Source organism: Sapajus apella, unplaced genomic scaffold (genome assembly GCF_009761245.1).
Source record: "Sapajus apella isolate SASKATOON/1434 unplaced genomic scaffold, GSC_monkey_1.0 scaffold20, whole genome shotgun sequence".
Lineage (NCBI taxonomy): Eukaryota > Metazoa > Chordata > Mammalia > Primates > Cebidae > Sapajus > Sapajus apella.
The window spans coordinates 10,252,128-10,278,859 of record NW_022436960.1 but is presented as its reverse complement, the minus strand read 5'-3'; the positions used below and the strand labels follow the sequence as shown (position 1 = coordinate 10,278,859).

Below are 26,732 nucleotides of genomic sequence, written 5' to 3'. Positions count from 1 at the left end.
TTGGCAATTTGGATTTTCCTCCTATTAACAGTGCCAGAAATTGAAATGGCCTGATATAAAGACAACATACGAACAGAATTCTAAAGCCAGTACAAACACTGGAATTCTCTGGACAGCTCTAGGAAGAACCAAATAAACTGGAAGCTGCCATGTGACTTTTTTATTGAAGGGTGCATTTTTCCCTTGACTGGGAAGTCAGCAACCACCTTACCTAAAGACCTTCCCCATGACTGGGTGCCCCACCCGGGGCAGGCAGACAGGCCCCAAGGTCCGGGCGCCCCTTAGTGCAGACACAGCAGCCTGAGTCAGTGTACTCCCTCAGACCCAGAACAACTTCCAGGGCGGGTGACTCACCTTTGGCACCTCCTGGAGAGGACATTAGAGCTGCAGGGGCTGAAAGCAGCAAAAGGACTGAGGTGCCTTTGAGACTCCCCTCCTCAATCCAATTTTCAGGAAGGAGGGCAGGAAATCACACAAGGCAGTGTTCCACCACATCCAAGGTGTCACCACTTCAGATCAGAAATCATCCTGACTTCTGCCTGATCACAAATGTTAAGTCTATTCCCTGCATGGCTCTTGACACCCCCACTTTTTAGTATGAAAATTCTCTGCTTGAAATTGTTTTTGAGGCCAGGAAAGGTGGCTCATGCCTGTAATCCCAGTACTTTGGGAAGCCGAAGCAGGCGGATCACAAGGTCAGGAGTTCAAGTCCAGCCTGACCAATATAATGAAACCCTGTCTCTACAAGAAATACAAAAATTAGCCAGGCATGGTAGCACAGACCTGTAGCCCCAGCTAACTGGGAGGCTGAGGCAGGAGAATCGCTTGAACCCAGGAGGTTGCAGTGAGTCAAGATCGCGCCACAACACTCCAGCCTGGGCAGCAGAGTGAGACTCTCTCAAAAAAAATTAAATTGTCTTTGAGTCTTTTACTACCCCCTCGAGGGTGTGGTAATTTTTCTTTCCCCTAATTAGGGATGGGACCTAAATTGTGGGAAGCAGGGGAGTGGGCTGCCGGGAAAGGAGGTGGTGGGGGTGGCTGGCAAGCTTGGTTGTAGCACCTCCTCCCCTCCCTGCCATCCCCACTCCCCTCTCCTTAGTCAGCCAGCCTCAGGGCTAATGATTCAGTCTGTTCTCTACACAGCAGCTTCTTAATCCCAAGAATGCAGTCATTTAGTATCAGCCTAATGAGCGAGGTAGGCTACTGCAAGAAGGGAGGCAGAAATTCCCGTGACATTTCCCTCCCTTGGACTCACTGGGGGAGGGATAAGCCTGCTCAGGAAAGCCTGAATTGTTCTAGCACCTATCCTCAAGGTACCCCACACTCCTAAAATAGCAGCACAAGTGTGTGTGTCCCCAGCCTGTGTTCTGGGATCTGACACTCTTTGAAAGGCTGTGTTCCAGAGGAGGCTGAAAGACTTCACCCAAATTCTGCTGCTAACACTCCTTACCTGGCCTGAGGGCTGGGGGCAACTCCCGGTCCCTGGATCCCAGGCCCCTAAGGCTGAGCTGTCTTTGCCCTGCTGCTGCACCTCCAACCACAGGCAGGGAGAGTTTCCTGGTCTGATTTTGGTCAAACATTTGCTGGGCTTCTCTATCACGCCCTGGGCTGGCCTGGGAGCAGAGGGGGACCTCAAACCACAAACCCTGCCCCGAGATGCTAGCTGCCACAGGGGAGACTCATAAACTACATGCCATGCCCTGGCGGGTGTGCCACAGGCCCTTAAATAGGACCAACACCTGGGGGACAGCAGGAGGCACAGGGAAGTTTCAGGAGGGCTGCTGTGTGAGCCAGGCCCTGGAAGGGAGGGAGACAGAGGCTGCCAGGGCACGCTGGAGAAGGCCTGCTAAGCACCAAGAGAAGCAGGGGCAAAGGCCAGATCATGGGCACTGGGGTTTCCTGGGCCCCTCTGGCCACAAGCATGAGTCAGCCCTAACCCCATCTCAGAAAACTTCAACCATAAGGCACCTTACTCAAATTATCTCCCCAGCCCCTCAGATATTTTCAGGATGACAGGTCAAAGGAAAGTCCCAAGGTGTCAGGTCACATGGGCTCTGGCCTTGACCTTGACCCTGACCCAGTTCCTCCCTTCTCAATCAAGGATTCACCCACAGGCCCTGAGAAGAGAAGGGGAGGAGAACACTGTATTCACTTCCCATTGCTGCTGTAACAATCACAAGGGTAACAGCTAAAAACAACACAAACACATTACTCTCTCAGGGTTCTGAGGTCAGAGGCAGCCCTCCCTTTGGAGGCTCCAGGGAGAAACCGATTCCTTCGCTTTCTCTAGTTCAACAGGCTGTCCACATTCCTTGGCTTGTGGCTACAATACCCCAACCTCGGCTTCCACTGTCACATTTCCTCTGACCCTCCTGCCTCCCTCTAGGACCCGTGTGATTCCACCGGGCCCACCCAGGTAATGCAGGAACATTTTCTATCTCAAGATTCCTCACTCATTCACATCTGTAAGCCAAGCGCAGTGGCACATGCCTATAATCCCAGCTACTTGGGAGGCTAAGGCGAGAGAATCCCTTGAGGCCATGAGTTTGATGCTGCAGTGCGCTGTGATCGCACCCGTGAATAGCCACTGCTTTCCAGCCTGGGAAACACAGTGAGACCGCATCTCTAAAAAATAAAAATTAAAAACTCCCATCTGTAATCACGTCACACCTTTTTACCATGTTAGTCAGCACATTCACATGCTCTGAGAATTAGGATCTGGTGTCTTTGGTGGGGAGTGGCAAGGACCTTACTTTGCCCACCACAACCCCAAGACTCCCACAGCTCTGCCATCCCAGGAATCTCAGACACTGCCTGAAAGCATTCACGTGTCAGGCAGAAACGGATGAGGACTCGTCAGGAGTTCGTTGGGGACCTCAACAGACAATGAGAAGTTGATGTGGAGAAGCACAGTGCTCAGCTTCGCACCATGCCCACAGGATTCCCAAGTACAGCCCAACATGGCCACAGGGGTCCCTCATGCGAAGGGCGGGAAAGAAAGTACTGGAAGAAGGGCAACTGGGTGCTGGAGACCAAAGGCCCCAGGCTGTAAGCTGGGGAGCTGGATGACAGTTACTGACACCTGGGCTCATCCTGCAGTCCATGAGAGGTGCCCAGGCAGCTGACCTTAAAACATGCAGCGTTCATCAGCTACCTGGGACCCTCCAGTTTCAGAGAGGATTCCAGGGGCCTGAGCATGACCCAAATAAATAAGAGGCTAACACCAGCAATCCCCAGGCTCCCTCGTTCCCCAACAGGCCTGCTCTCCCAGGCCCAAGCAGAAACAGGGACAGACGAGGCAATGGCAGGGCAGGACCTGTGAGGACCAGGTACTTTGCCTCTCACACCGGATCTCAGCAGCCACTGAACGGACACAATGGTTGCATTCTTTCTTTTTTCTTTTTTTTCTTAGACAGGGTCTCCCTCTGTCACCCAGGCTAGAGTGCTATGGCACAATTTTGGCTCATTGCAACTTCAACCTCCTGGGTTCAAGCAATTCTCCCACCTCGGCCTCCCAAGTAGCTTGGACTACAGATGTGCACCACCGCACTCCACTAATTTTTGTGTTTTTAGTAGAGACGGGGTTTCGCCATGTTGACCAGGCTGGTCTCCAACTCCTGACATCAAGTGACCCACCTGTCTCCCAAAGTGCTGGGATTATAGGCATGAGCCACCGTGCCAGGCCTCTTGTTTTATTTTTTGTTGAGACAGAGTCTCACTATGTTGCCCACCATGTTGCTGGTCTCAAACTCCTGGGCTCAAGCAATCCTCCTGCCGTGGCCTCCCAGAATGCTGGGATTACAGATGTGAGCCACCGTGTCCGGCCTGTCACCTCTTTTCAAGTGGGGAAATTCAGAGCAGTTCAGTATTCTGCCCAAAGACTCACAGCTGGTAAGAAGCAGAACCACAATCTACACCCATCCAAATACCAGTAATTCCCGGGCTCCCTCACTCCCCACCCAGGCCCGCTGTCTCCACATCTGTCTGGAAGGCCTCCTCATCTCACAGCACTCTGTGACTTCCTGGGGAGAAAGGGGACCCCTGTGATGGTGGGGGGCCCACTGGGTCTATTGGGGATGAGGCTTCTGGGATTTCCGGAAGAGGATCACTTTGGACAAAGCTGTCTCTCCTCCCAGGCACCTGCTGCCCCAATCCTCCCTCAGACCTTTGACTCCAGGAAGCCGGAAGGATGCGTGCCATTGCCCCAGGGGCCCCAAGAGCTGAGGAGCAGCCCCTGAGCAGGCCTGCAGTGAAGGGCCCAGAAGGCCCTTCCTAAGGTCCAGCCTCTGGCATAACAGGACGCTGTGGAATAGACACGTCCTGAGTCACTCCAGCCAGGAAAGAGTAGAAGCTGGTACCCCGTTTCTCCCCTCTCCACGGGGTTGACAGTCCTTCTGTCCAATATCAAACCTTCCAGGCAAAGCAACCCTTCCTGTGAAGCAGATTTCAGCTCAACCATAGGAAGAGGTTGCTAGCCTCCAAAGGAAGACAGTCAAGAGGTGATGGGCACCCCTGACAAGAGGGATTTGAGCAGATGCCAGATGCCCACAGGCAGGAAAGAAAGGCCAATCTGTGGGGAAGGCAGCAGAGTTAATGTCTTAGGAGCCCCACCTCACCTCTAAAGAGTTCTACCAATGAGACAGAAATCAGCTGGGTCACAGGACTGCAGCTCATGAGAATGGTAGGTCAACTGGACCTCTGAAGGAGGTAAGAATGAGCCTAGGGCCTCAGAGGACCCCAGTGCCAAGAGTCAGGCACAGGAGCTCTGACTCCCACGTCACATCGAGCATGCATGAGCACATGGCCATGCAGGCCTTGACATGGGTGAGGGAGGGCAGCATGCTGGCTCCCAAAGCAGGATGCTAGCAACCATCCTGGGAGCCTCAGAGACAGCTCCCAGCAGGCAGGCACACCTCCCCATCTCTGTCCTGCCATCCTCCAGGCCTGTCAGGCCCAGGCTCTGCATCTAGGAGCCATGGCTACAGTCCCCAAACAGGTGGAATAATCCCTCAGAGCCCCACACTGGGGGTCACAGCTGCCACCAAGCCAAAGCCAAGAGCCAGGACCTTGGGCATTAGAGAGAAATACCAAAAGGAGGATGTGGAATTCCAGAAGGGCAGGACTGAGGCCAGCACGGGCAGCCTCCCACCCACTGAGACGCAGAGCTCTGCAGTGCAGGCCACTGGTGGGCTCCCTGCCGTCTGTGCACACACACTCTGCACCTTCTGCGTCTGACACTTGGCTCATCACCCACCAGCCCCTGCCCAGCCACGCCCCCTGGGCTTCCGTCGCCTCCACCACTTGGGCCTCTGCAGCAGGTGCCATCTCCTCACCCATCAAGTCTCGCCCCGTCTGTTCCTAGCACACCTGGCTTCCTGCCCTGCCCCACAGGATGGTTCCTTCACACTTCTGACCACCTGCCCATGCTGTCTGCCCCCTTGGAACGCCCCCACCCCTGCCTCCCATCTACAACATGGGAAGCCTCTTCGTCGGACCATCCTCTCAGAGGGCAATCCAAGAGGGAGGACACTGAGGAACCCAGGAAGCCGGGCAGGGTGGTCAGACTGAGACCTGAAAGGCCGGCACACGCTGTTCCTCCTGACCTGAATGCCTCCCATGTGAAGGACAACGCACAGAGCCCACTTTGTCCCAATCCCAAGTGACCAGCCCATATCCCTGACTCTGTGTGCCCACAACCATGCTGGAGAAATGCTACTTGTCAGGATCAGAACTCAAGATAGAGAGGAATGAGCCCCATTTGGTTGGGGGGGGGTGGGCATAGGGGCTTTTCTTTTATTTTTTTGGCCAGAGTTTTCTTGAACTAAATTCCTCCTGATACTGGCGTTCTCATAAAACTCCAGGGACAGGAGGAATGTCTGGGGCCCTGAGGGATAAGACTACTCCTGGGCCAGTTTGATTGCCTGGGCCGAGATATTCATTTTTTGGCTTAAACTCATCTGAACTGGATTTTCTGTCACTTGCATTCACAAGAGCCCTGGCTGCTTCAACGTCCAAATCGAAACATCACGTTCCACCGTTTCCATCACCAACCTGCGCCTCCAGTCTTGAAAACAGACCCAATCCTGTAGCCAAGCCAGAGGCCCCCATCATCCTCCCCTGCTCTTCTTCCTCATCCCTTCCTCCATAATCACTATGGAAAGGATTCCCTGGGGCTTGCAGGCAGCCAAGGGCCAGGGGCCCCTCTCCCAGGGAGACGGCTCACTGAGTGCTGGAAGGAAAGGCAGGAAGAGGAAAGCAGATGGCCTCTCAGCTGAGGAGGGAAAAAGAGAATCCCCAGTAACACTGGCTGGCTGATTGCATATAATTATGATGAAAAAAGTTCTTTAAAATTAGCTCCCAAATACAGATATAATTTCAAGTGTCCCTTGCGGTGTGATTACACCATCAGCCCAACAAATGTTTTACCGTCGGTACAGAATGCTCAGGCCCCTGCAGACAAAAAATAATGAAGCCAACAACGGCGCCAGGGCCAGACAGCTCCCAAAGAAGCACTTCCAGCTGCCCAGGAAAGCACCAGGCCAGGAAGCCCAGCCCAGAACCACTCCTGCTCCCCTCCATAGCTGGCCTGGGGCCCTTCCCAAGAAGGCACCAGGCACATTATTCTTCATTCTCTCTTTTTAATCTTCAAGGCCTTTGATGTTCAGACTCAAATTCCAAGAGCAACCAGCCAATGTCCACAAGGACGGCTTCACTTGCTGTTTGCTTCCTACGGCTGAGTGCTGGGCTCTACACCTCAGTTTTCCCATCTGGGAAATGGCATGGCCGGGCATGTAACTCAGAGGAGGATGGAATGAATGAGGCTGGTACATAGCGGCGTCCAGTCAGTGTCACCAGCTCCTCCCCGAGCTCCTCCTTGCCTCCCATTTAACCCCCTTCTTCAGAGGGCACCTGAAGCTCAGAAAGGCTGCAGGAGCCATTCAGCTAGTCAAAGATGAGCAAGGAAGCAAACTGGCTCTGCTAGGTCCAAATTCCACGTTCTTGTCACACTGGGTCCTTGCTGGGCTTGAGGGATAACGGAAGGTGCCACTCCTGGGCAGCATAGGCAGCTAGGTGCATTCAGACCTCGGCTGCTGCTTGGCCCTCCTCGGGACCCTGGGTTTGGGCCTTGATTTGAAAGCACCTGAGCAGGTTCTGGCCCAGTGTCCAACCCCCATGACTCCCCTGTCCCCTAGACTCTCCACCTCATAGGCTCCCCACTTTTCCTACAGAAGAGAGCCCAAGAACCCATTAATAAGCAAGACACAGAACTGAGAGGGACTTATCTGAGGTCACAGAGATGTCAGGGGGAGATTAACACACTGTCACCAGGCACCCACACTGAGCCCAGCATGGAGGGGGCCACAGCAGCAGTCCCCACCAGCACCCATGGAAAGGCTACCACAGCCCCATTCCAAAGATGCGAAAATCGAGGCTCAGGGTCCCCCACAAGGACAAGAGTATCAGAATTTTCCATCCAGGCCTCCTGACCCCCAAACCTGAGGTCCTTACGGCACCACAGACGCCTGGAGCAGGAACCCAGGCACTCTGACTCCCAGGTCACGTCAAGCACACGTGAACACATGGCCACGCAGGCCTTGACATGGATGAGGGAGGACAGCATGCCAGCCCCCAAAGAAGGCCTGACTCACTGACTGGAAACAGACCTCGCCAGGTGACAGTGCAGCCAGGCTGGGACTAGCAGGGAATGATGAAGGACCCTCAGCCAGCACTGATCCTCAAGGGAGCGATATTACCCCCACCCACAGGACATCTGGCAGTACCTGGAGACATTCTTGGAAGAGAAGGGTGGTACTGGCATCTGGCAGGTAGAGACCAGGGATGCCACTGGGCACAGCTGATGGGCAGAGCCTGTGAGGAATCCAGCCAAAGCTGAGCATCCTGGCTGATGCCCACCAGACTAGCCAAACTTCACCCCATGACAGCCGGGGCCCCCTCTGCCCAGCCCCACCGCACTCAACTCAGCCTCCAGGCAACAGGAGACTCCAGCACGGCAGGGGCCAGGCCAGGGGGTGGCGGGGCTAGAAGAGCGCACTCCCCTGCCTCGGCAGAACCCACCAACCACAGACTCACCCACCCTTCCACCAGGACGGGCGCCTCCAGGGTGTCTCAGATCATAATGGTCTTCCCCTAGAGGAACCTCTGGCCCAGGTCTGGCTGCTGCTTCACACAATGCTGCCCCCAGCTCTCCACATGCTCAGTGCCTCATGCCCCCTCACCAGGATGGCTGCTCAACAAGCAGGATGCCATTCTGTGACCACATCCAGGCCTGCGCGGGCTCAACGTGCATCTGCTAACAGCACAACGGCAAATACCCAACCTGTCGGGCAGACGTGACCGATGCCTACACGGGCATGGCAGAAAGGGCAAAGGATAGGGTCAACAGGGTTCTAGGGCCTCCAAAGGCAGGGTTGCGGTGTGCGGGCTGCCCTGCAGACCCCAGCTCTCTGCCCTGGCCCTGGCAGCCAGGCCATTTTTGGCCCTTTGTGTTAACTGTGCTAGTCCTCAAGCCGCCCCTGGGGTGGGGTGATATAGCCCTCCTCCCAGCCAGAAGTTCTGAGTGCCCCAACCTCATCTCCTCTTTCCCCATCCCCCAACCTACCCTTCTCATGAAGTCAGGCCTTGTTCTCAGTCCTTCCTTCCCCCCTCAGCCCTGCGCTCGGGTCCCTAAACCAGTGTTGGCAAACATGAACGTGCAGTGTGCACCGGCGCCTCTTGGGGGTCTTGTTTAGACACTGATTCTGAGTCCGTGAATGCAGGGCGCATGGAGATGCTTAGGCTGCCAGCCCTAGACAGACAACATCCTGAGTAGCGGAGGAGTAGCCCAGGTGCTAATGAGTCCTCAGACCGTGATGGACTCTGAAGAGTCAGTATCCACCACCATCACACTATCTAGACCACCACTGTCTGTACAATCACACCAGCCTCCCTGCCAAATCCTACAAGCCTCCAACAGTAGCCAACGTCACAGGCCAGCTGTGGCTCCCACTGCCTTCAGGGCAAAGCCCAAGTTTGTACAATGATGGTTTATAGGATCCTGCGCAGCCTGGCCTCAAAGGGAGCCTCACCCTGATTGCCAAGCTCCAGACAGACTAAACTTCTCTCAGCTCCTGGGGTGCTCCAGCCAGGCCCCCACTGCCTCAGCTCCCTCCTTCCTGGGAGGAGGGAGGGTCTGGGGGCAACCCAGCTCTTACATCTAGGCGGTCCAGCAGAGATTAGTTAACCTCTATGAGGAGCCTCAGTTTCCTCCTCTGTTCCCAACAAGGATATGTGGGGCCTCCTCCTCCTCTCTCTTCCTTGCCTAGAGCAGTCCCTTGGGGCAAGGGATTGGAGGACAGACGCTGGCAGATGGGTGCCCTGTGGGCGATTTAAGAATAAGACCGAAGAGGCCAGGAGCAGTGGCTCACGCCTGTAATCCCAGCACTTTGGGAGGCTGAGGCGGGTGGATCATGAGGTCAGGAGTTTGAGATCAGCAGGACCAACATGGTGAAACCCCATCTCTACTAAAGATACAACAAATTAGCCGGGTGCGATGGTGCACACCTGTAATCCCAGCTACTGGAGAGGCTGAGGCAGGAGAAGCACTTGAACCTAGGAGGTGGAGGTTACAGTGAGCCGAGATCATGCCACTGCACTCCAGCCTGGGTGACAGGGTGAGACTCTGTCTCAAAAAAAAAGGAAGTAAGAAGCAGAGCTGAATCACAGTCAGCACCGGCTTTTCCGAAAACTCACCCCTGCCCATGGCTCAGAGGAGGCTGAGAGGGGACATCCTCCCCAGGTCAGCCTATGACATCTCCCCTAGATCAACAAGCAATGCTGGGCTGCACACCACCCATATAGCTAAGTCACTGAGGGGCTGTCAGCTGGACACAGCTCCCGGGAGCCAGGTGAAGCCATCACGTTATCAGTGCATGCCCTGTGCTGAGTGCTAGACACAGACTCCTCATCTCTCCTCACACCAGCCCTATGATAATCTCCCTGGCGGAAGCTTAGGGACACTTAATGACCTCCCAGGGCCACCAAGTTTCACAGTGAGGCAGCCAGGACCGAGTCGGTGAGCCCTCCTCCAGGCTCTATGTTCTTCACCACTTGACATGTGTGTATCCACACCTGCCAATCACAGAGTGAGGACAAGACCCACCGTAGGCACAGAGGGAGGCAGGGGGTGCTCCTCCCCCAAGCGCCAGCCTGCCCACTGCTTCCTAAAGGCTCTCAGCCCAGGCTTCTAGGTGCTCCCCACAGCCGCCCACCTGCACCAGCCCTACATGGCCAGAGTCTGTGTTTGGAGGACTCCTGGCCTCACAGTGACATGGCTTGGCACAGGCTTGCCCGCTTTCAGGACTACCTTCCATCCACACCTGTCTGTGAACAAGCTCCCTGCACCCTCAAACATACCTCTCAAGGTCACCACCTGCAGAAAACTTTCCTCCATCTTCCCAGATAGGGAAACTTGCCCTGTTCCTCAAGCAGAGTTCATCCAACCCTTCACCTCCTGTCTCTGTCTCCCCACCAGCTGGGCTCCTGGGTTGCGGGAGGAACTCAGTGCTCCAGCACCTCACATGTGTCTGAAACCCAAACCACAGCACCACCTAAATACCACCACCATCACCACAGTAATACCTTCTACCACTGACTGGGGCCTATGATGGGGTGTTTGTAGTATCTGTAAATAAATCTAGCAGGCAGTGAGCTACGGAGCTTTACACCATCAATAATTATTTCAACTGACACACCAACCACAGAAGTTAGGAAGTGTTTGTTTATCCTACAGACAGAGAAACAGGCTCAGAGAAGCTTGTTAAGCTGCTACACTGGAGCAGAAGCAAGTTTGACCCAGTCCCACCAATTCCAAAGCCAGCTTCTGCACCCTGTGGCAGGCAGCTGGAGGGATGGAAAGTAATGAAGCCACTCCAGGGCATAGTCACACACGCCTGCAAGGCTGAGCGATGATATCCATTTAACATCATCAGAGGTTAACAGGCACAGACAGGCCTGGGCACCTAATCAGCACTACCCAAAGCTTTTAAAAGGTCACTAACTAGGTTCTTTTAATAACTTCAACTTTTATCTTAGATTTAGGGGTACATGTGCAGGTTTGTTACAGGTATAATGTGTGACACTGAGGTTTGGAGTACCAAAGATCTCATCACCCAGGTACTGAGCATAGTACCCAATGGGTGGTTTTTCAGCCCTTGTCCCCCTCCCCGTTTCCCCCTCTAGCAGTCCCCAGTGTCTACTGTTCCCATCTTTGTGTCCACACGTACCCAAGGTTTAGCTCCCATCTGTAAGTGAAAGCATGCAACATGTGGTTTTATGTTCCTGCATTAGTTTGCTTAGGATAATGGCCTCCAGCTGCATCCATATTGCTGCAAACGACGTGATTGTGTTCTCTTTTATGGCTGAGTAGTATTTCACGGACTATATGTGGGGTAATTTGATGACAGCCTTTGCCTTCCACCTCCTGTAAAATAAACTCAAACTACATGCCAGGGCCTGGAAAGCACTGAGAAACCTGGCCTGGCCTGCCTCTCCATGGCCCTGTCCTCTCAGCCCTTGCCCTACCCACATCCTCCGGCTGTGGCTCCCCAACACACCGAGCTCTGGCCTGAGCCCCTGGGGCCTCTGCACTCGCTATTCCCACTTCCCCCACATGAGATGCCACAGCCCCAGCTTTCTGCAGCTGACTCCTTTCTGGCCTGTCAGTGGCAGCCACAGCTCTCTCGTTGGGAAAGGCCTTCTACCATGTGAGGACAGTCCCAGGCCCCTTCATATCACTGCTATCACTTCAGTTTCTGATCCCAGATAAAACTATCGCTGTAACTCACTGGTTGGCATATCTGTACCCCTCCCCATCGCCCTCACAGACTACAAATGACAAGGCCTTGTCCATCTTGGCCACCACTCGACCACATGTGCCAAGAGGCCTGGCAGGGCAGGATGCCAACAGATGTCTGTAAACAGCTCTGCGGGGGATGCAGGAGTTTTTCCAGTGAAGAAACACACAAGTAGAACAACAGGAAACCCTGGTTCTGGATGCAACCTGGAAACGACACAGGCACCACAAGGAGGAGGAGAACGCACAGGGGCTAGTCCTGGCTGCGGATTCACCGCTGGTTTCCACACTGAAAATCCCAAGGGCTCTCCAAGTTGGAATGTTCTAGAATTTAGGGGCTCCGATGTTCTAACACCTTCCTATTCCAGCTGAGAAAAACAACTTCATCATAGGGATCGGGGGGTTGCCACACAGGTAACACCAGGCCCCAAACCAGAACAAAACCTCCTACCACCATACAGGACACTGATGCCACCGAGTAGCCTGGCCAGTCACCCACAGAGCCTTCTCTGTAAGCAAAGGCCAAGTTCCTATAGGACCAGGCCTGAGAAACCTGGGTGGGTAGAGCTGGGCACACAGCGGGCACTCAGAAAGGCTTTCTGAATGGTGACAGTCGCTCCTTATGAACCCGACTTCTCTGCCCTCCCCATCCCCAGCTCAGCACCAGCTGGGCACCTGCCAGATACTAATTCAGGAAAGGTCTATGGGCTGCTGGCCAATGCCCAGGCCCGAATCACACACTCTGTGGGCAGACATGTTCCCAGGGCTTGACCCTCCTGTATCCAGGCCCTTTGCAGTGACTTTGCCACCTCTGCCAAGGAGTAAAGCTTCTTTTCTTACCCCTTGAATGTGGGCTCGCCTTGGGTCTTGTTTTGGCCAACAAATTGTAGAGAAGCAAACAGGCCTCCAGAGGCCTTGGAAACATCCACCGTTAGTGTAAGGAACAAGGCCAGGCAGCCTGATGAAAGCCAAGACAGGAGGCTGGGACATGCCCAGTGCCTTTGGTTATCCAAAGGCCAAGCCCCAGGGCAGAGACCCCCTTACTGGACTGAAAGCTGACTGCACATACACAAGGAATTCCCGGCAAGGCCAGAGCTACACAGCAGAGCCCACAGAACTGTGAGCTGAAAAAATGCTTATTGCTTAAAGCCGGTAGTTTTTAGGATGGTTTGCTATGTAACAACAACGGATAAAAACTTTTACCTACATGGAATGGAATCAGAAAGGGAAGGAAGACACTTATATTCACAAAGGTGTCCAATGCAGTTGTATCTACAACAGCAAGAAAACGGGAAAAATTGGCTTGGCATGGTGACTCATGCCTGTAATCCCAGCACTTTCGAAGGCCAAGGTGGGCTGATCACTTTAGGTCAGGAGTTAAAGAACAGCCTAGCCAATATGGTGATACCCTGTCTCTACTAAAAGCACAAAAATTAGCCATGCATGGTGGCGCATGCCTGTAATCCCAGTTACTTGGGAGGCTTAGACAGGAGAATCACTTGAACTCGGGAGGAGGCAGAGGTTGCAGTGAGCCGAGATTGCCACCAATGCATGGCAACAAAAGCAAAACTCCGCCTCAAAAAAAAAAAAAAAAATTAGCAAGTGTGGGCTGAGTGCAGTGGCTCACGCCTATAATCCCAGCACTTTGGGAGGCCAGGGATATCACTTAAGGTCAGGAGTTTGAGACCAGCCTGGCCAACATGGTGAAACCACACTTCTACTAAAAATTAAAAAATTAGCCAAACATGGTCGTGGGCCCCTGTAATCCCAGCTACTTGGGAAGCTGAGGCACGAGAATTGCTTGAACCCAGGAGGCAGTGGTTGCAGTGAGCTGAGATCACGCCACTGCACTCCAGCCTGGCCAACAAAGCAAGATTCTATCTCAAAAAAAAAAAAAAAAAAAAAATTTAGCCAAGTGTGGCAGCGCATACTGAAGGTCCCGGCTAGTCAGGAGGCTGAGGCAGGAGGATGGCTTGAGCCCAGGAGTTTGAGGGGGAAGTGAGCTATGAGTGTACCACTGCACTCCCGCCTGGGTAACAGGGCAAGACCCTGTCTCAAAAAAAGTAAGATTACAGCGCAATAAATCACAGCATAGACATTCAGTAGATCTATTCTGTAGTAATTTAAAATGATCACTGTCTATTGTACTTTTTTTTTTAAAGTCTTTAGCTTTTATCACTGCAACCTCCACCTCCCAGGTTCAAGAGAGTCTTCTGCCTTGGCCTCCTGAGTAGCTGGGATTACAGGCATGTGCCACCATGCCCAGCTAATTTTTGTATTTTTAGTAGCGACAGGGGTTTCACCATGTTGGCCAGGCTGGTCTTGAACTCCTGTCCTCAGGTGATCCACCTGCCTTGGCTCCCAAAGTGCTAGGATTACAGGCATGAGCCATTGCACCCAGCCTTAAGTGATATATTTTTATTTACAGTGAATATCCGTAGATAACCAGTGAGTTTATTCTACCATGAGGGACCCATACCCTCACCAGGCCCTGTCACCCTGCACTTCTCCCAACCTCCAGCCCAGCCCCTTCACCTGGGGCCCTCAGAACTGGAGCCCTGAGGTATGGAACAGCCTGGGTTTGTGGCCACCAGCCACTCACCGTTCACTTCCTCTCCCCTCCAGGGTGGAAACGGTCCAGCACGCCCTCCACGTAGTTCCCACCAGGCCTGCTCGGCTTGGGGGGCCCAGGGTCTGGCTGAGTATATTGGAGCGGAACGTCCTGGACAGGAGCGGCCCTCCCCAGACCAACGCTCCCCTCCAGCTCCGACAACCCCCAGCCACTAGTTCCCAGCTGCTCCCAGCTCTCAGAATTCCCAGGATCCGGCAGAAGACACCTTCTCAACCCTCCCCCAAACAGGACAGAGTCAAACGGCAACAGGCTAATTGTGTTTACATAATACAAGATTGTTTAGCTCCAGAACGCTTCAGTGTCAAAACACCAAGGTTCTGCACAGCGACAGCGACAGCCAGGCAGGGGAGACATCGTCCTTTTCCTGGAACTCAGCAGCCTTTCCCAAGGCCCCGAAAAACCCCAGCCTACAAATAGGACATCAGCCCTCCAGTATGCCCACCCACCCTGCTGGCCACTGGGCCCAGCTAGGACCCTCAGAATCTGCCTGTGTCAGGTTGGCCACGGGAATAAGCCAGACTTGGGTTTAACTGAGGTACAAGGTGAGGGTCCAAGAAGCAGCTTCAGGGCTGCCCATGCAGTCACAGCCACAGGGAGGCCCCGAGCAGCCTCCCTTCCAGAGCTTCCCACCAGCACTCCCACCCAGCTCCCTCTGAGAATTCTGGAACCCCAAACAGAGGCGCCCAACAGAGGGTGGGCCAGCCTGAGGCTCAGACTTGCAGGGGTACTCTCCACTCCCTTCTTCGGTACAGCGTTCTGTCCCTGGACGCTGTGTGTAAACCGTCATGCCCCATCCGGGTCTTTGCAAGCCAGGTCCAGAGCTGTAAGCTGAGGGAGGGCAGTCCCCAGCCTCACCCAGGCCAGTCACTGTCAGGCCTAGAACCAGGGAACACGTCCACCCCCACCCCAGCTGCCAGACAGCCCTCCCCTGCCCCTGGGGAACAGTCCCCCCAGCATCCTTTTGGGGATCCATCCTGCCCACATTCAGGCCAAGAATGAGGCACTGCATTCCCCAGCCCCAGCAACTGGTTCAGAGACAGGTGTGTGGCCCAGGCTGACAAATCAGAGGCCACCAGAAGGAATCCCCATCCCTGTGGACCTGGAGCCTGAGGGATGGGAGGCCCTGGAGCCAACCCGACCAGCTCCGAATCCCAGCTCTGCCCCTACCAGCTGTCTGACCCCAGGCGAGTTACTTAACCCTTCTTTAGTAACTGGAATGCTAACAATACCACCCTCCCAGGGCTGTCACGTGGATCGAATGAGATCACACACCCCAGGAACGCCACACGGTGCCTGGCTGAGAATAAGGGTTGAGGGTGAGGACCTACCTTGCACCACATGGGCCTAGGAATGAAGAGACCAGGGAAGCAGGCGAAGAGAAAGATACCAGGTCTTATGGACTGTCACCTGACCCCTGAATCTACCCACACCTGAAGTCACAATGCCCCAAGGATTTGACTCAGGAACCAATACATCCCCTTTGTTATTGAACCTGCTCAGCACTGAGGCTCCTGTCAGAATGCACCCATCCCTGTGACTCCAAGAATCAGCCATGTAATCGATTTTCTGCTCAGATCGTTAGCCTCATCCCAATGACTTGACATATCACTTGGTTAATTGAGAGAGGACCAGAGCGCAGAGCAACGGAAACAGATTTGCAGACATGTGGCCCAGTCCACAGATCTCACTGTCCAGGGCGTCCCAGCCTAAAGCTCTCACAGAGGCTCACAGAACTGCCCACATCCCAGATGGCTGTGTCAGGGAAGGGGCACCCACCCACTCCCACACCCTTCCCAGGAGAACATCCCAAATCCAAAGAATTGGTTCCTGCAGCATTCCCAGTAAGGCTAGAAGGAGAGACCATTGGGCCCATCGACAAAAATGATTCATTCTGACCAGGGATGGGGTCCACCAATGATGGCCCAGAACACAACACATCTCGCACTCCTATAGGTTTCCTGGAGGCCACAGGAAGTATATTTGTGGGCTGCGAAGCTGTCAGCCCAAAGCTCTGCATGTGTGACCCTGCAAAGCCAGCCACTCTGAGCTGCAAACCCTCATCTGCAGAGGCCTTTTCCAGCTCAAAGGTTTTCAAAAATTACTCCTCTAAGTTCCTGACTCTCTGCACCTCACCCCACAGAGGAGGATTATTCTGACATCACCTGACACAGGTGAGTGAGGGGCCACCTTCCCCCTTCTTCCTTCCAGAGATGGCCTCTGGCCGGCACAGATGGGAAGTCTGTGTGTGCTGAGCTCCCCCTATGCATGAACACAAGGCCAACTTTTACCGTCAAGGAAATTAAAGCCCAGAGAGGACCCAAAACACACCCATAGTCATACATCTAGTAAGAAGCCGAGGTCAGTCACAGTGGCTCATGCCTGTAATCCCAGCACTTTGGGAGGCCACAGTGGGCAGATCACTTGAGGTCAGGAGTTTGAGACCAGCCTGGCCAAGCTGGTGAACCCCCACCTCTACTAAAAACACAAAAATTACCCAGTGTGGTGGCATGCATCTGTAATCCCAGCTACTCGGGAGGCTGAGGCACAAGAATCGCTCAAATGTCGGAGGTAGAGGTTGCAGTCATCCCAGATCACGTCACTGCACTCCAGCCTGGGCTATGCAGTGAGACTCCATCTCAAAAAAAAAAAAAAAAAAAAAAAAAAAAAAAACCCAAGGGTTCAAATCCAGCCACCAAGCAAGACATGCTGGCCCCATGATATCACATGGAATCCTGCAGAGACCCCACCAAGAGGTTTCTGAACTACATTCCTCTCCTGTCCCATCTCCTTCCCCAGATATAAGGGATGCTCAAATATAATAAATGCTTGGTAAACATCTCCATCAACCTATTGGCCGATTCTAAACAAGAATAGCACAGTCACGATTTACTGAGCCTCTTTCCAAGAGCAAGGCTCTATGTTAAGGCCTTGAGGTACCTTAGCTCACCCAATCTGCAAAACTATCCTGCTACAGGCTGGCACTACAATTCCCACTTCAGGTGCAGGAGCTAAAGGCTCAGACAGTGTAAGTTGAGGCCAAGGGTCTGAGCTCCAATAAGAATATTCCCAAGAGGCTCCCAGACTTTTGGAGTCTTTCTAAGGAGGTTCCCAAACCCTCTAGGCCTCTAACTTCAGTAGATGAAGTTCCAAGGTCACCAAGGTGACCCACAAGAAGAAACATGAGTGGCAGTTTAAACAGGGGAATGAGCCACAGTTTCATCCGTAGCTCAGGGTGTTTCAAGGGAAGGGAATGGCAGGATGTACCTGGGGCCTGGGGATCCGGCTGAGACTATGCGGAAAGAGCTCTTTGCAAACCCGGTACCCCAAACATGGCATCCACAGGGTGCTCAGCAATGCCGCTGGCAGGTGGCTGGGTCCTAGGCAGGCCCACCACAGCCTCCCGGGCCTGCGTGGGTGTCATTGAGTCAATGCTGAATTTCCTGACACTCTCCAAGCAGGCAATGCATCCAATTGAAATTGAAAAGAAAAAAGAGAAAAGTGAGTAACTAAGCGGCAGTGAGGGTGCCAGAGAATAACTCGGACAAAAGGGAGTCATCTTCTGCCTTCATTTAAAAAGCCAAAAACAGGCCGGGAGCAGTGGCTCATGCCTGTAAACCCCAGCCCTTTGGGAGGCTGAGGCAGGAAGACTGCTTGAGCCCAGGAGTTCAAGACCAGCTTGGGCAACAAAGGGAGATCCTATCTGCACAAAATCTTTTTTTAAAAATTAGCCGGGTATGGTGGCACCAGCTTGTAGTACCAAGACAAGATGATCCTTTGAGCCCAGGAGTCCCAGGCTGTGGTAAGCCGTGACTGCACCAGTGCACTCCAGCCTGGGCAACAGAGTGAGACCCCATCTCAAAAAATAATAATAACAGTCATTAAAATCTTAAAATTAAAAAAAGACAAAAAGCAAAAAATTCTGTAATGGTCAAGAATATAGGCTTTGGACTGCACACTGTGGCTCACACCTGTAATCCCAGCACTTTGGGAGGCCAAGCCAGGCAGATCACTTGAGGTCAGGAGTTCGACACCAGCCTGGCCAACATGGTAAAGCCCTATCTCTACTAAAAATACAAAAAATTAGCTGGGTGTGGCGGTGCATGCTTGTGATTCCAGCTACTCGGGAGGCTGAGGCAGAAGACTCACTTGAACCCAGGAGGCAGAGGTTGCAGTGAGCCGAGATCATGCCACCACACACAAAGTAACATTTAAACCCCACCCTTGGGATGACCAGCTATGAAACCCCAGGAAGGTCACCTACCTTCTCTGAGGCTCAGTATCCACATACGGACTGAGAACCTCAAAGAGCCACATGTGAGTGCTCAGCACCACGTCAGGCATGAAGCTAGAGCTCCAAAGACAGGAGCCACTGCTGTTTCCGGTGCTAACCATCCTTATACCACTTAAACAATTCAGGGCAGGTGGCTTATGTGCATTTCTGGAGGAGGATCCCCTGCCCCGCTCCACAATACAGGCACCTACATCAGCTCTCCAAAAAGAACGAGGCACATTCCTCACCAGCAGGGGCTCCTCCTGATATGTGCAGACAGAGGTCAGACACTGGGGAATGGACTGGCCTCTCTGCAGCTTCAGGCCTCCCCAGAGCAGGGAGAGAATAGATAGGGCACCCAAATCACAAGCATAGGCCACAGCTTAGCTGCGCCCAGATCAAGGTGATTAAAAGGGTGCTTGGGAGCTGACTGTGCAGGAAGCAAAACCTTTCTCCAACACGATCCTGATGCCACTGGACACACCTTCCCACAGGGAGGTGGCAAAAGGCCTCTGACGGTAAGGCCATAATTCCTTTTCTTTTCAAGGATCCCATGATGAATGTCAGGACTTTAAAATCTTTTTTAAAAAGTCTGGGCTGGACGCAGTGGTTCATGCCTATAATCCCAACACTTTGGGAAGCCAAGGAGGACGGATCACCTGAGGTCAGGAGTTCAAGACCAGCCTGGCCAACATGGTGAAACTCTGTCTGCATGCCACCATGCCCGGCTAAAACTACAAAAATTAGCCGGGCATGGTGGCATGCACCTGTAATCTCAGCTACTTGGGAGGCTGAGGTCCACGAATCTCTTGAGTCTGGGAGGTGGAGGTTGCAGTAAGTTGAAATCTCACCACTGCACTCCAACCTGGATGACAGAGCGACTCACAATAAACAAAAAGAAAACAGGCTGCCGAGGAGCAGGGCTCAAGCCCATAATCCCAACACTTTGGGAGGCTGAGGCGGGCGGATCACTTGAGCTCAGGAGTTAGAGACAAGGCCAGGTTCAAATCTAAGCTGCCCCACCTGCTAGCTCTGTAACTTGCTGCTATCTCTGCATGTTCTTTTTTTTTTTTTTTTTTTTTTTTTTCTTTTTGGAGACAGAGTTGTCTTGCTCTGTCACCCAGGCTGGAGTCCAGTGGCACAATCTTGGGTCACTACAACCTCTGCCTCCTGGGTTCAAACGATTCTCCTGCCTCAGCCTCCCAGGTAGCTGGGATTACAGGCGTGTGCCACCATGCCTAACTAATTTTTTGTATTTTTAGTGGAGACGAGGTTTCACCATGTTGGTCAGGCTGGTTTTGAACTCCTGACCTCAGGTGATCCACCTGCCTCGGCCTCCGAAAGTGCTGGATTACAGGCGTGAGCCACCATGCCCAGCCTGCATGTTCTTTCTGGACCTTCATTTCCATATCTGTAAGATGGGTGGGGGTGCAGAGTAAAGAGGAAATTTGACCAAGACAGAAACCAAGAATCCCATATCATTCTATTCCTCACAGAGAAACCCATGAGCTGGGTGCAGTAGCACACTTGTAGTCCCAGGTACTCAAGAGGCCAAGGCGGGGAGGATCATTAGAACACAAAGTTGGAGACCAGCCTGGGCAACACAGCAAAACCCTGTCTCTTAAAAAAAAGAAAAATAAACTCACAAGCCCAGGACTCTGAGAGGCTCGAAGCGCAGCACACTGTGGGCATCCCGCTCAGTGGCGGGATGACTGCCCCGAAGCTCTCCCTCGGGCTGACCCTGGGGCTCCAGGAGACTGTGGTGCTCGCTGCTGCATCAACATCAGAACCCAGGAGTGCCCAGCACACAACAGGCACCGAGTAACTACACGGCGTATGAGTGCATAAAGGAATGAATGGGGCGTTTTTTAAAAAGAAGATGCCACGGCCCACCCTAGATTCATTCCAGGGGAAGGGGAGGCTGGGAAACTGCACTGGGACAAGCACCCCAGGGTGGGGACCGGATGCTTCCTCACCTCCGCAGCCCAGCCCTCGACTGTTGGATGGAAACAGGGTGTGAGGCAGAAATGAAAGTGAAACTGCCACAGGAGCGTGCTCTCTACACCACCTACCAGGCCGCGACCTGCCCAGGAAGCAGCAACTGACTACTAAAGGAGCACTCAGAAAATGATGGGTGGCGGCTCCCACCAGAGATGTGTCAGAGGCCCCAGGTCCTGCCTTGGGCTGCTGGGAGGGCAGGTGAGGTAGTCTCTTGGGTGGAGGGAGAATCCTATCATTTGCTAAGCACCTTCCGAGCTCACCAGTCCTAGGGCAGGTGCACCAAACCCGCTTTCCAGTAGGGAGGGCAGAGGCTCACAGCAAGTCTCATGCTGCAAGTCCACTGCCATCTCCACCATGCAGTATCCCTCTGGGCCCAACTGCACACAAAGGATACTCAGAAAAGAACCCCTTGAGGCTGGGCGTGGCAGCTCACTCCGGCAATCCCAGTGGGAGGCCAAGGTAGGCGGATCACGAAGTCAGGAGAAGGAGGCCATCCTGGCTAACACGGTGAATCCCCGTCTCTACTAAAAATACAAAAATTAGCCAGGTGTGGTGGCGGGCACCTGTAATCCCAGCTACTCGGGAGGCTGAGGCAGAGGTTGCAGTGAGCCGATATCACATCATTGCACTCCAGCCTGAGTGACAAGAGTGAAACTCCAACTCAAAAAGAAAAGAAAAGAATCCCTTGATTTTCCTGACACTGGATGCCACACCAATTGATGGCAGCTGGACGCTGTGTCGAAGACAAAGGCAACCTGGTAGGGTGGAGTCTGCAAGGTTTCAGGAGTTGCCCATCCCTGAGAGTGAATCCCAGCTACGCTGCCCACAGCTCAGTGACCAAGAAGGTCACCTCACCTCTCCCTGAGCCTTAGAGTTCTCATCTAACAAATGGAGGCCCCTCACCTATCCTGGAGAGTAGCTCTCCAGTCTGCATTAGTGCCTGACCCCCACAGTAGGTTCTCCTGATCCTCTGAGATCTGGCATGAGCCACTGATGTACAAGGGGGCGGAGGGGAAGTTCAACACAGCCCTGCCAAAGCACAGCAGGCCACCCGAACAAGCCCAGAGTCCCAGTTTCCGGCTTGGGCTCCAAGAGCTCCCGGAGTAACCTCAGGCCAATGAGCATGGTTGCTGAGAAGTCCATGAGTTTGCAGCATAAACTGCCGAGGAAAACACCACAAGTGTGTATCTAGCCAGGCTGGTCAGAGGAATGTCTCTTGCGCAAAACTAGCTCCTTTCTGTACACTCTGGACAAAGCAGCAGCCAGAGGCAAGAAATCTGAAAAGGCTTCTTTTGAGAAGGAATCTCACAAAAGGTAGCAACAGCAGGCAGAACTGGGCTGGAATGGCCATCTGGTGCCCCTGGCATGTCTCCCTCCTGCATGAGGGGGCTCCAAGGAGGCCTCAGGAGAACAGTGCTAGACTGGAGATTCCCACAGCGAGCTCACGGTACAGAGACTCAGGAGCCAGCCTGGGAACCTCTGGTTCCAGCACACCTCCTGGAGGGGCCTGCCCCTGAGAAGTCTGAAGACGCTGCTTCAGCCTTGGCTAACTCGGTGCTTCCCCACGCCTGACAGTTTTGGGGCGAGGTTTAGTGAGGCACTTTATGAAATGACAGTGAGTTTCACATAAGAATCATCAGGACACTTCTCAAGGAGTTCCCCAGCCCCTTTACCAGGGGACCTTCATCTCACAGGGAAGGTGGACTTCAGTACGTGTACTTCTCCCCAGCACCCCTGGTGCCTTTTTTTTAATTTTTTTTTTTTTTTTTTGAGACAGAGTCTTGCTCTGTTGCCCAGGCTGGAGTGCAGTGGCACAATCTCGGTTCACCGCAAAGTCCGCCTACTGAGTTCAAGCAATTCTCCCACCTTAGCCTCCCAAGTAGTAGCTGAGATTACAGGCACCCACCACCACACCCAGCTAATTTTTATATTTTTAATAGAGACAGGATCTTGTCATGTTGGCCAGACTGGCCTTGAACTCCTGACCTCAGGTAATCCGTCCACCTCAGCCTCCCACAGTGCTGAGATTATAGGCGTGAGCCACTGGTTTGGCAAACAAGTAACCTGGAGAAAGATCGATGACTGCCAAAGAGCTCACATGCCAGGCGCCGCTTCCCTCTGTTCTCTTGGGCACCTGAGGCCCAACATGATCCTTGAGAAAGGTCAGTTGACCCAACCACCCCACCCGCCCCACCCCACCGCACAACCACGCCATCCCACCCCACAGCCCAGAGCAGCTCATTTCCTGAACACAAAGGCTGGACTGAGCCAGATAGAAGGAGAGCATTTTGTCTTCCTATCCTTAGCCCCCAGGCCAAAACTGCAGCCTCCCTCAGATGGGAGGAAAGTCACACTGTTAGGAAACAAGGCTCTTGAAGGACACCCCCATGCCTCCTTGGACCACCCTGTCTAAAGTGGAAACCGGCCTCAGTTCTGCCCCGAGATGCCCGCCCTCTAGTCCACATGGCACCCAGGACTTATGGCAAAGGCAGGCCAGGGTGTGTGGCCTCTATACAGTGGACACCATCCACCCTGTGGGTCCTTTAGCTCCTGGAGAGAGCTCTAGGCCCCTCTCACTGAACGTCACCTCCTCAGGGAGGCCTTCTCTGACCACAGAGTGCTAAAGTGGCTACAGCCACCATGCCATGGTTCTCTCCTGCTTGCAGGCTTCCTGGCTCTAGTCATGCCCTGCAGCATTTCCAGTGCACCTGAGAGCTGGTCTACCTTCACCTCCCCTAGGTGTATGCCGGCAAGAACCAGCACCAGCACAGGCCTGGCCAGGGCAGATGCCCAGGACTCGCCCACAAGCCCCTCCAGATCCTGGGACTTACCACCTAACTCCCTCCCCATCTCCCCATCCCTGGGGTTCCCTTCCTGGCCCGAAATATTCCAAAGTCACAAGTAACTGTGGCTGAGCCATAGAGACATGAAAAAGGCTTCCAAAAACCACCAAGGCAGTTCACTTGTCCACTAACATACTTTTTTCTGGGGGGGTGGGGGGGGGGAATGGAGTCTCCCTCTGTTGCCCAGGCTGGAGTGCAATGGTATGATCTTGGCTCACTGCAACCTCAACGTCCCAAGCTCAAGCAATTCTCCTGCCTCAGCCTCCCCAGTAGCTGAGATTACAGGTACCCATCACCATGCCCTGATAATTTTTGTATTTTTAGTAGAGATGGGGTTTCACCATGTTGCTCAGGCTGGTCTTGAACTCCTGACCTCAAATGATCCACCCACCTTGACCTCCCAAAGTGCTAGGATTATAGGCATGAGCCACCATGCCCAGCCTCTAACAGATACTTTTTTGAGCTCCTCTGTGCACTGGTATAGGCACAGGGGTTTCAGCCGTAAATAAAGCTGCCAAAATCTCTACCTTCATGGAACTAACTATTTAAAAACAAGACAGACTTAAAATAAGCATGACAATGAACAAGTCAGAAAGAACAGGCCCAGCGGTGGGGGCCCCTAGGTATCAGCAAAGATTCTGACCTGATGGAGCGAGAGGGGAACAGACACCTCCCTGAAGCTGTGTGGAAGGGCCTTTGGCCTGTGGGTCCCGATTCACTCTCTGGGGCTGCTGAGTCTGCAGGTGGCCTCTGCCACAGGTGTGCCCTGGAACACCATGAGCAATTAACAGAGTGGGGCACCCAGCACTCAAGGGCCTGGAGGCGTCGGGGGATGCAGTGTGTAGGGGGTCAGGAGTCCAGGGCTCCCTTGTGGGAGTGATTCTTGATGCTCCAGGGCTCCACGGGATCTCTGACATGAATCATAGATCCACCCCACCAAATCCTAAAAGCGGCTGGGGGAGCACTCCCAAGAGCCATCCGGAGGGTGGGCCTACAGAAACCAGCCCAAGAGGCTCTGCTGGGGAAACAAAGGCAATGAGGATCGCTGCTGAGCAGGCTCAGAGCAGCAAGACGGAGCACCAGAAAAGATTCAAACGGCCCAACAGGTATGGCCTGACCACTCTAATACACACCAAGGGCCAGGAGGAAGGGCCTGCTCATAAGGAGGCTTCAGTCAATGGTAAGTGAGGAGCACTCAGCTTGGAGTGAGACAAGTTCCCCTGCCAATTCTCACTGTGTGACCGTAGGCCAGCTCTCCGGAGTCCCACACCCTCTCCAGAGCAAGGCCACACACACCAAGGCCAGCTCTCCAAGGGCCACCAGAGTCAGAGAGGCTGGGTTGGGCCCAATTCATGCAGGACGGGGAATGTGTTTAAGACAGAGACTTTTCCAGGGAAAGAAGAAAGTACACAGCTCCTAAACGATTTGCTTTCTAAAATGAATGTTACTTTTTTTTTTTTTTTTGAGACAGAGTCTTGCTCTGTCACCCAGACTAGAGTGCAGTGGCACGATCTTGGTTCAAGAAATTCTCTACCTCAGTCTCCCAAGTAGCTGGGATTACAGGTGCCCACCACCACACCTGGCTAATTTTTTTTTGTATTTTTAGTAGAAACCGGGTTTCACCATCTTGGCCAGGTTGGTCTTGAATGCCTGACCCCGTAATCCACCCACCTCAGCCTCCCAAAATGCTGGGATTACAGGCGTAAGCCACCTCATCCAGCCTTGAATGTTACTTTTTAAAGGGGAAGTACCATAGCATTCTCTCAAAACTAGCTGTCCAGCTGAATTCAAAATGAGTGGGAAATGAAACCCTATCCAACTGCTCAGGAACTGTGCTCATGGGGCATGTCACTAAGTATTTACTGAAGGCCCCAAACCTGCTAAGCCATGTGGGAGAAATCATCGGTGGAGGCAGGATTGCCCAGTGGTTAGAATCACCGGCGCCCAGCTGGCCATGCAGGTGCAGCCAGCTCTTCCCGTGCCTGCAGTCAGCCCCCAACAACCTAAACTCCTCAATCTCACTATACCACTAAGCAAAATACAAATCCAGAGTACCGTCTCACCTACACATTTGTCCCGGCGTGTGTGCGGCACAGGCACTCCCACTCACTGTCACTGGGACTGAAATAGTGAAATTTCTTGGTGAGCAGTTTCAGAAGATGTATGAAAAGGCTGGGTGTAGTGGCTCACGCCTGTAATCCCAGCACTTTGGGAGGCCGCGGCAGATCACTTGAGGCCAGGAGTTCAAGATCGACCTGGCCAAGATGGCGAAACTCTGTCTCTACTAAAAACACAAAAATTAGCCAGGCATGGTGGCACATGCCTGTAGTTCCAGCTACTCGGGAGGCTGAGACAGGAGAACTGCTTGAACCTGGGAGGTAGAGGTTGCAGTGAGCTGAGATCATGCCACTGCACTCCAGCCTGGGTGACAGAGCGAGACTCCATCTCATACACACACACACACACACACACACGTATGAAAACATAAAACGCCTGTGCCCTATGACCCAGCACTCCTCATCTAGCAATGTGCACCCAGGCAAGGGGACAGGGTACCGTCATGCTGCCCACACCAGCAGAAACCAACACCCGGGGAAGAAACTGTTCCATCCTTTTAAGAACTGGACCACTCAGCTGTTTAAAAAAAGTGGCAATGATACAAAACTTTCTCCAAATGAAGCAGCGATGTGGAGTTTCTCCAGGACACACCATCCCATGGAATGGGCAAGGGCACAACGTACATACGTATGGAGAGACCCACACATGCGTGCACCCCGTGTCTCCATAAACACCTATAGAGACAGACTGCCCCAGGGAACTGAAACTCAGGAATGAGAAGCAAACAGAGCTGACATCTCAGTGTATACTCTGAGTCCTCTGAATTTTTTTTAATATGTACATGTCTTAAATATTCAAAAAGATACAGAAAACTATAAATGTTAGCTAGTAATACTAACACGACTACTAGCGGAGACTTGGCATTTTCAGGAAACCCAGAACAAACTTTATAATCTCCAAACTTAAAAACTTCTCAGCTTCCCCATCATAAAACAGGTGGGGACAGCATCGCCACCTCCTGAGGGGCTGTAAGATTCAGATGGGCCGTGTGCTGAAGGAGAACAGGACCCCGCTTGT

At 53.2% G+C, this 26,732-nt stretch overlaps 1 protein-coding gene and 1 long non-coding RNA gene across 3 annotated transcripts in view; one reads left to right on the top strand and one right to left on the bottom strand.

Moving 5' to 3' along the window:
* Nucleotides 1-26,732, bottom strand: part of ITPK1 (inositol-tetrakisphosphate 1-kinase) — a 178,579-nt gene that overhangs the window by 146,686 nt on the left and 5,161 nt on the right. The window lies entirely within an intron of this gene.
* Nucleotides 8,596-24,817, top strand: LOC116557855. Its single transcript, XR_004271731.1, has 3 exons — nt 8,596-8,681; nt 16,842-16,845; nt 24,808-24,817. It is a non-coding gene; the product is annotated as an uncharacterized LOC116557855 (long non-coding RNA).